Source organism: Rhodnius prolixus, unplaced genomic scaffold (assembly GCF_049639745.1).
Source record: "Rhodnius prolixus isolate KJV_2025 unplaced genomic scaffold, Rpr scaffold_8, whole genome shotgun sequence".
Taxonomy (NCBI): Eukaryota; Metazoa; Arthropoda; class Insecta; order Hemiptera; family Reduviidae; genus Rhodnius; species Rhodnius prolixus.
In genome coordinates, this window is record NW_027411593.1 from 21200264 (window position 1) to 21209884 (window position 9621).

General features: G+C 32.2%; 1 protein-coding gene across 1 annotated transcript in view; it reads right to left on the reverse strand.

Annotated features, from left to right (window-relative positions):
• Positions 1-2650, reverse strand: part of LOC141451015 (uncharacterized) — a 1067280-nt gene extending 1064630 nt beyond the window's left edge. Inside the window, exon 1 of the mRNA XM_074122023.1 lies at positions 1917-2650. The gene's annotated coding sequence lies outside the window, so the exon portion shown is untranslated. The remainder of the gene's footprint in view (positions 1-1916) is intronic.
• Positions 2651-9621: the final 6971 nt, after the last annotated feature.

The window sequence follows — 9621 nt, forward strand, 5'->3', positions numbered from 1 at the left end:
AAGGAAGTCGTTGGAGTCGTAAAAGAATGTAAATGTCTGTGTAAATCTATTTCATTTTTTCTAAATTTGGCTTCTTCTTCGAGTCGTTGAATTAAAAGATAAATTAAGGATACTGTTAACAAAAAAATAAACAATGAAGAAGTGAATGCGGACATCAAAGAGCAGCGCCATTGGAATTCACCCCTTACAACAACAAAAAAAGAAAAGGGATTACTCTTATCCCTTAAGAAAGTGATTACCCAATCTACAAGAATGTAAATCAGAAATTTGTCGTACAGAGGAACACCAAACTGTTCAAAAACTGTTTGAAATTAAAGTTCTATCAGCACAGATATGGAAATTAATTTGACTATTTTTCTCTTTCTAGAACGATAATCTATATTTTCTGCGATTATTTTCAGCAGAATAGTAGTGTGTTAAGCGATATGCGATAATTTTGAACGCCAAAACAAACACATTATTCTACAACAGTAAAAACAAGTTTAAAATGGATTACGTCACTAATAAGCAAACAAATCTACAAGTTTTTAACAGTTCACAAAGAAAACGCTACCAGCTGGGTAATACTTTCAATGCAGGCTAAATTCTTTATTTCAAAATTGCCATAACGATGTCTTAAATGGTTTTTAAAAATGCATATATTAAAGAAACTATTAATAAAAAAAAAATTGCAAAAATTAAACTGAGAATAAAAACACAAATTTTATAAATATTAAATGATGGATTTAAAAGTTAAAAACGAAATAAAGTAACAGAAACTTCGAATTCAACAATGACCACTGCCTCAAATAGTAAACGAACTGTCAAGTTTACAAGGCCCATTCATAGTTTTACGGCACGGCTGCCACGTGTTCTTCATTTATTTCAGTAGTTCATTAAAAAAGAACTCTAGTAGGAGTCTTTTTAACATAATCTAATTAAAGAAAAGCAGGTTGATTAATTGTGATCCAGAGATTTGTTATAGAATTAAATATTTTCAAGCAAAAAAATTAAAATATGTTGAAATAAACAGAAATATTAATTTACTTAATAAGAAAAATGTCGAAAAAAAAATATCTACTGTTTTTGGAATCTAAAGTTTAAAAACTCTAGAATAAATTCTAGAAAATTTAAAGAATTTTTTTATCCATCACTAATCACAGAGAAAGTAAATTAAGAAAAACAAAAAACTATTCGGATTGACGAAAAACAAAAATTAAAAAGGTAGCTGGATACTGGAATATAAAATTTGTTTACGCAAATATTATTGGTATTTATAGTCTCTTCAAACGAATTAGTTTACAAAGTAACATTCTTACTGTTAATAAAAGAAAAAAATAAAAATGACAGAATTTTTTGTTTGAATTGCAAAATCTCAAAATATAAACATAGAAAAATAAAGTTCTAGCTCTAAAAACCAAATATTAAAAATTAAATTATTTTTGTCAAATTCAAAATTGAAAATAAAGTAAAATCAAAAGTATATTCAAGTTACACATAAAATTAAGAAAACCAAAATATTAATGTATAAAAATGAAAATCTATAAGCTCGCTTCAGAAAAATAACTTCCATTTTTTTTAATACAAGACAAAAAATTAAAATTAAATTTAAGTCAGCGATTTTTAAATAAATGGTTTTATTTTTCATGTAAATACAAGTGGATTATTAAGTTTTTCTGCAAGTGGCTACTCTTTGACGTCAGAAAAACAGTATGCTGCGATACCAAGTTCCTACCCAAAATTTTACTGTTAAAAGCAGGGATGAATGGAATGAAAGCCTTAAAAGTGAAGCACTAATCTACAAAAACTGCCATTTAGGATATACGATAGACCAAGCTGTTAGCAATTACCAAAAATAGAAAAAGAAAAGTTAAAACATGACACTTTAAAACAGCTAAATAAAAAATAAAATCTTAGAATAAATTTAAACAAGTTACCTTTCTTAATGTTATACTGTTAAGATGAACAGGTTCTGTTATTTAAAAGATTAAAAAACCAAAAATTAAACTTAAGAAAAAAATCACTGATTTAAATGTCGGTTAATGTAGCATATATTGTACTAAACATAACTGTTGATTACAGTTTACTTTCATTGAAAACATTTCGAGAGTGTAATACGTCATATCAAAATGTACAAAGCAGGTGATACACTAGCTAAACCACGCCCATAAACACAAGCACACGTTTAAATTCACTCCTTCGACGGAATCGGCTTTCTGATTATTGATAAGGAATTATAAATAGTCCCACTCAAGCTCGTAACTTCTTGAATTTTTTAAATGAAACAATCGTATAAACTGACAACTAATTTTGAAACTTCTGTCGTTGTCACAGAGCACAATAATCCACAATGATCGACTTGCTGGTGGCTAAAACATTTTTTTTTAATCTCCCAAGTTTATTTTATCATTTTTAAAATGCTGAATCCGCAAAAAAATTAAAATAAAATAAAAAAAATCACATCACTAAACTTTTTTAAACTAATTATTATTAGTTTAAGTCCTGTTTATTACTTAATCGAACTATTTAAATGATTTATATTTAAATAAAAAAAGTTGAATACATCTGTTTACAGAAGAATGTCACGTACTCATTAGTATAGATGGACGCTTACGTCTAGACTAGCCGACAGACAGTACCATCAGATGTGAGTCGCAAACCGAAAGAGTAGGGCGAGCCTATTTTCTAAGTAGTGGGGAGATTTAATGTCAGGTTAGTAATGCGCATGCGTACCATTTTCTATTGACTGACAAGGTATACCCCTACACATACAAGCCAGCGAAGCAGGCAAAACATGCACAAACAGCCTTAGAACACCTGTTGTTTTAAAAACTTTTAGAATAATTTTGTCATTAAGTTTATTGTGAAATAAACATAACTTTTCTGACAATATTATTCATAATTTTATTGAAAATACAAATAAAATATCATTCCTTGAGGCTAGTCGTAGTGCTGATGATTTGTGAGAGGTTCAACTAAGAGGGGATTAATCATCTAATTTTCTCTTTTAGTATCTGAAGTTTAAAAATTATTTAAATAATTTAAAAAAAAAATCTAGAAACTACAAAAAGTTTCTACAAACAACAACCGCCATGAACAGTCTCAAGATGAATTGTATCCATTATTTTCTGAAATTACTCTCTTCAGTCATGTCAGATTAGAAATAGCGTTAAGTGTCTAGCGGGAATGATGTGGCGATGAGCTACAGTTCGCTTGTAATTCACATCAATAGCACACATGTGTCAGTGAGTTGTTCTAGTTGTTAGGCTGGGACACCCTCAGAGGCGTTAAGATCCATGAACAAGTGTCTAGTCCACTTACCTCTTCAGTTCTCCAACTTATAGTTGAGGAGGTCTAAAGAAACGTCTGTATTACAAGTTTAAACCGATAAAAATAATCGTTGGGTTAAAAATATGCCCTTTTTGGGTGGATTTTTATTTTTAGACGGCCAAAATAATTCCATTTTTTATCGCAAGCAGTTGGGATAAAGTTGAAACTACTTCACCATTTTATGCAAGAAGTTGGGTAATTTAGTAAGGAATAGTTCCATTACATTTTGTTCATTTTCGTGCCGAAGTGGTTGCCAAAAGCCTAAAATTGCATTTAATTTTTTAATTTGAAGTTTTGTAATCTTGTTAGTTTAAGTTGTACGTGAGCCGGTTCCATCCGAGTCTGACAGTAGGTATCTCCACCTCAGAGATACAGTTCTCTTACGAGCCATCTAGGGTCTTTAACCCAGGGTATATACCTTAGCAGACAGTGTTTGGGTTGAATGTGGTGTATGAGCAGCCTGTATATTGTAGATGGGTGTGCAGGAGTAAACGTTGCCAAATTAATGGCTCTTACGACTAGCAGGGAATACGGTGAATGTATTCTGAACTCTCATCCACAGGGGAAATTAAAATAAATACCAAAATATATTTGCTGGCTGCCAGTCCGTCCGCTGTGTAGCTTGGTTAAAAAAAATATCGTTCTTCTGCTATAATTCTCAACGTACTTTTACATTTTCATTCATCTAGGAATGTTTACTAAATTCTATTAGTAAAACGGTTTCTACCAGTGGCTTCAATAATAAAAGTAATTTGAGAATCGTGACGATCTGAAATCGCTCTTTAAATTCATTAACGTGGGTTACCAATATAGAAATGCTAAAAACAAATCTATTCCTATTTGCGACAAAATAATTTTTGGCGTACTCGAATTTCATTTCATCACAATTAACCTTCACTAATGTGTAATAAATACCGCCTTATACTCGTATTATATCAAAATTATACTTAGAAGCTCTCCTTTACCTTAGAACTTAGAAATGATTAATTCCAAAATTTTGTTATTTTTCTTAAAAGTTGTAAACAAACCAGTACTCCAAAAATTTGACTGTCTCTTTTATCTGTATTGTAGGAGGGTCGTTTGAAAAGTCCGTGCAAAAATAAAAACTACTTAATTTTTTGGGGTAAACCTTTTTTATTTTTCAACATAGTCTTTTTTTAGGCTTATACACTTCGTCCAACGCTGCTCTAGTTTGTTGATCCCTTCCGAATAATAGGATTTGTCCAAGTCTGAAAAATAGCCATTCGTTTCTGCAATCACCTCCTCGTTTGAATAAAATCTTTTTCCCGCCAGCCATTCTTCATATTGGGGAACAAATAGTAGTCCGAGGGAGCCAAGTCTGGAGAATAGGGGGGATGTGAAACGAGTTGGAACCCTGTTTCCATTAATTTTGCGACCACAACTGCTGAGGTGTGAGCTGGTGCGTTGTCGTGATGGAAAAGGACTTTTTTGTGGGCCAATCGTGGGCGTTTTTCTTGCAGCTCGGTTTTCAAACGGTCCAATAACGATGAATAATATGCACCTTTAATAGTTTTACCCTTTTCCAGATAGTCGATGAGGATTATTCCTTGCGAATCCCAAAAGACAGTTGCCATAATCTTTCCGGCCGAAGGAACGGTATTCGCCTTTTTTGGCGCAGATTCCCCCTTGGTAACCCATTGTTTAGATTGTTCTTTGGTCTCAGGAGTGTAGTGATGTATCCATGTTTCATCCACAGTGACGAAACGACGCTTAAAGTCCTGCGGATTCTTCTGGAACAGCTGTAAACCGTCCTTGCAACACTTCACACGATTTCGTTTTTGGTCAAGCGTGAGCAATCGCGGCACCCATCTTGCGGATAGCTTTGTCATGTCCAAATGTTGATGCAAAATATTATGTACCCGTTCATTCGAGATGCCCACAGCACTAGCAATCTCACGCACCTTCACTCTTCTGTCATCCATCACCATATCATGGATTTTATCAATGATTTCTGGAGTAGTAACCTCAACAGGGCGTCCAGAACGTTCAGCGTCACTTGTGCCCATATGGCCACTCCGAAAATTTTGAAACCACTTATAAATTGTTCTAATCGAAGGTGCAGAGTCACCATAATGTTTATCAAGCTTCTCTTTAGTCTCCTCAGGCGTTTTGCCTTTCATAAAGTAGTGTTTAATCAACACACGAAATTCTTTTTCGTCCATTTTTTGAAAATCACTCGACTTCCTCGATACAAACGAATGCCAAACAGGAAGAAATAGACCGATCTGGCTGAAACATGGTGTGTGTTCTTCCAAGAGATGCTACTAACTAAACATAACCTCGATACGCGCCAGTGGTGCTATCTCTCTGACTTTGCACGGACTTTTCAAACGACCCTCGTAGACTGAGTTCCCTTAATACAAAGATGTTTAATTTTTCCAGTATTCTTTGCTTAGTCTTCAAATAATTGTTTTGTCAGTCGTTCATTTTTTATCGTGGACGTTTCCACCTTCTAAAAGTAATCAGCATAATAAAAATAACATGGATGTTATTTCATACATGTAAATCTTTTACAACTATCCTACTGTTTATATAATTTTAATGCAAATTTGTGGTATTTTTTTAAATTATAAACGCTTATTTAAAATGAATAAATAATAACAATGCACTACTTAAAAAGAACAATTGTTGGTTACGAAAGAGGCACTAACTTATACAATTAAACGAAAATTTGATAGAATGTTTTAATACTTCTCTTAAATTTGAATGTTTGGCCATTACTGCTAGTAAATCAAAAATCATTATGAATTAATTCTTTACAAAAACATACTTTTTTTTTGTTTGAAGAAAATACATTAAAAATCTCGATCATTACTTTATGCAAGTTTCTTCCCCCTAATTCAAGACGCGTCTACTATGAAAGATCATTGGCGTTTTTGAGCTTTTTTTTTTATGTAAAATGCAAGCTTTTTGGAGTTATCTAAAAGGAACTCTTTAGGAAGAGAAAAATTTAAGGGCTACCAGCTGGATTCGTACCTGGGATCTATACTTTGGAAAACTACTGAGCTAATCTCTCCCCTACAATCTAATTTCAGATTATTATTTTTTAAATTTTCATGAGTATTTAAAAACATTCGAATAGCTCTTATAACCCGCTGAGAAGGAATTTTAGTCTAAATTAATAGTCAATCAGGATACAACTTTGATTTGGAATAAAATTGTCTCAATTGTTTGGCAGAGTTCAAGATCTGAGGTGAACGTTTATTACGTAAATCAGAATATTTCTCATTCAAACAACTATTCCTGCTCCAATATTCGAGTAGCAGTAGCTATAATCTCGGAGAGTAACAATGTTGAATTACTTCTTTTTCCTTTATATCAGCCACCTTTTACAAAATTTAGGTTAGCAAGATATTGAAAGGATGGTTAACTTTCTGCATCAAATCTTCGTTACATCGCGTGTTCGCGCGGTCATCTTTAAAAGCTCTAAACAATTTCTATACATACCATTCCACAGCATAATGTATGCAGGGTGATCCACTTAAAACTTACCAAACTTTTTAGGAAAGCTAAAATCCGGGAAAACCCATTAAATAAACTGTATATTTTTTTTTGACTAGTTTTCAAATTTTCCTCCCCCGATGCTGTATCTTTATTTTTGGCGGAGTTACGTGCAAAAACATGATCTGGGTTTCACAAAGACCACTGGTTTTGACAATGATTATAAAACCCTGATCAGGTTTTTGGACGTAACTCTGCCAGAAATGAAGATACAGCATCGGGAATGGAAAATTTGAAAACTAGACAAAAAGAAACATATTTTACTTCGTGGGTTTTTTAGGAATTCCGCTCTCCTAAAAAGTTATTAGCGATTGGTGCGTTTTAAATGGATCACCCTGTATAATATAATGAAAAAAATAATGTTTTCTCTATAAACTTCACCGATCTCACAATGAATTTCAGCCACTTTCACCACTTTAGCATTAAGAAAACGAATCACAGCGCATGATTACACAGTAGATTCTCTATCGGAGGAGGCATTTTAAATACTCACAAAGAAATGTAAAAAAGGTCGAATGTTTCCGTAATAACGTTTAATTTCTTCCTGACAGATGTAGGTACACAGCTCTGCAGTGGCCGAATTTCAAAATTTCAAAAAAACACCCCTCGTATAACTTTTGTTTGTAACTTTTTTCTATTAAAAGGAAGGACACTTTTGGGAAAGCAGGGTGAATAGACATTCCTTTAACGTGCCATTTTTGTATGTTGTATTATATTACTACCAATATAGTGAGTATAGTTATTATGAATCACTCGTGAGAATAAATTCTCAAATATAAAGAAAATCGTTAGACCAAAAGCACGACTTAGCTGAGCAGATATTTCATTGATATTAGATTTTCCTGAAAATGGGTTCAACGATTTAAACTTCTTACAGTGGTTGCAGGCGTAAAAATCTGCTACTTCCTTCTATTTGAAACGTTTTGTCAAGAAAATTCGATTAGAAGTACTTCTGTAGAGGGGAGAATAGATTCCATTAAAACTGCCATTTTTGTGTGATGTGTGGTGCTATCTCTTGAGTAATTTTTTAACGACAGTTGAAATTGTTGCTAAGGTCTAAGTTTGAAGACAATTCCTTTACCGCAAGTACTCCACCACTCAATGGATAGTCCAAGTTTTTTTAGATATTCTCAAAATAAAAAATGAAGCTCCTTGATTTTTTGTAAACTTCATATATACAATATATAAATGTAGATTTGTTCTTTTACTTTTATCGTCATTCTATTAAAATTCCGTTTTTAGGTCAAATTTGGAGAGGGAATGGGGAAGGCTTCCTTAATTAGTAAACTTTCAGAGTAATGAAAGATTTTACAAACCATTTTTACACAATTTTTTTTTTAATCATAGCGATTAAAAATTAAACAAGTGGCAAGTATGTTAACTTCATCTTGCAGCGATATTGTAACTGTAATTACAGTAGATAATTTTTTAAATTTATATGTTCTTATTTTGATTTTAATAATGCCCCATTTATGGTAAGAAACTTCAATTTGAGATTCAAGAAGTTGCATTGAGTCATTATCATCATCTCTAATCAATTCGATTTTTTAATGTTGGAAAATGAGAAATGCAGATTAGGCCATTAAGTTGAATAACATACTTTCGTCGTTAGTTCTTCCAAGATTGCTCTAAAAAAATTTTAAATCATATCGTTAATTAAGTAGGTAGGCCAGTTGTCAATTTAATAAGTTAATAATAAAAGCATTTTATTATAACAATTAATAAGAATATATTATTCTTATTATATTATTATTGATCATATTATTATGCAATCAGTTGTTTGAGAGCGTTCATCCTAATGGATAATTTCTAAAAACACTAATATATTATAATTAGATATAACAGATATTGAAATGGCTTCTGTAACAGACGTACGATCAGAATATTTATACTTACGTGTTATCTCGTATGCTTCTGTAAAGATGATGTGTACGATTTTATTTTTGTTTAAACTTATGTTAACATACTCTACTCTTCCACTTCTTTATTAGAAAACATTTGTTATTGATTTGTTCATTAACTTTTGCTTGATTAAAGTATTTTATTTTATTATTTTTAAATCAAACATCTTGTACATGGACCCGGTCATTCCCAAATAAATGTTTTTCTATCTATCTAGTTGGTAATAAAATGCAAAGAAAAACTTTTCCGAAGTTTTCTAACCACCTCAGAAAAGCACTGAATAATTTTCTACAAACTTGAAATTCAAGCGTGGCGCTTAAAGTTTTTAGTGTAAAAACTATTGTAATTTATAACAGTATAGGCCTAGAAGATGACGAAGTCGCTAGTCGAAAGCTTGGCAACAAATAAAAAATAAAAATACTGAAATTGGCAATATTTTGTCATTCTCAAAAAACAAAAACTACTTCGAGCACACACATCGTTCATTGTTTGAAGAAAGTCATTGATGCCATTTTCGAAGTATAGGTAAAAAAAAAAAAAAAACCAGCTTATTTGTATTGTTTAAAATCATATTTGAGCACAAGCTTGCACAAAAATTGGCAGCCATTGCAATCCGATAGAAGAGCCATGGCTGAGGGCGTGGTCGCCATGACAGTCCCAGCTTCTGTTTGGCCAATCAATGCAACCGCCCACTTTTGACAACCGAATCTTTGAATTCTGATTGGTTAGATTTTTACCCATAGAATTTTGTGATGTAATTCAATGATTTCTGCTCTCGTATTAGAAGTATTTGTCAGTCCTAAGGCTGTTTGCTGAGGAAATTGCTTTCAACCTCTCCTGGTATAAAATGGATATTATATTGTAGTTAGGCAACTAGAATTTGAACTT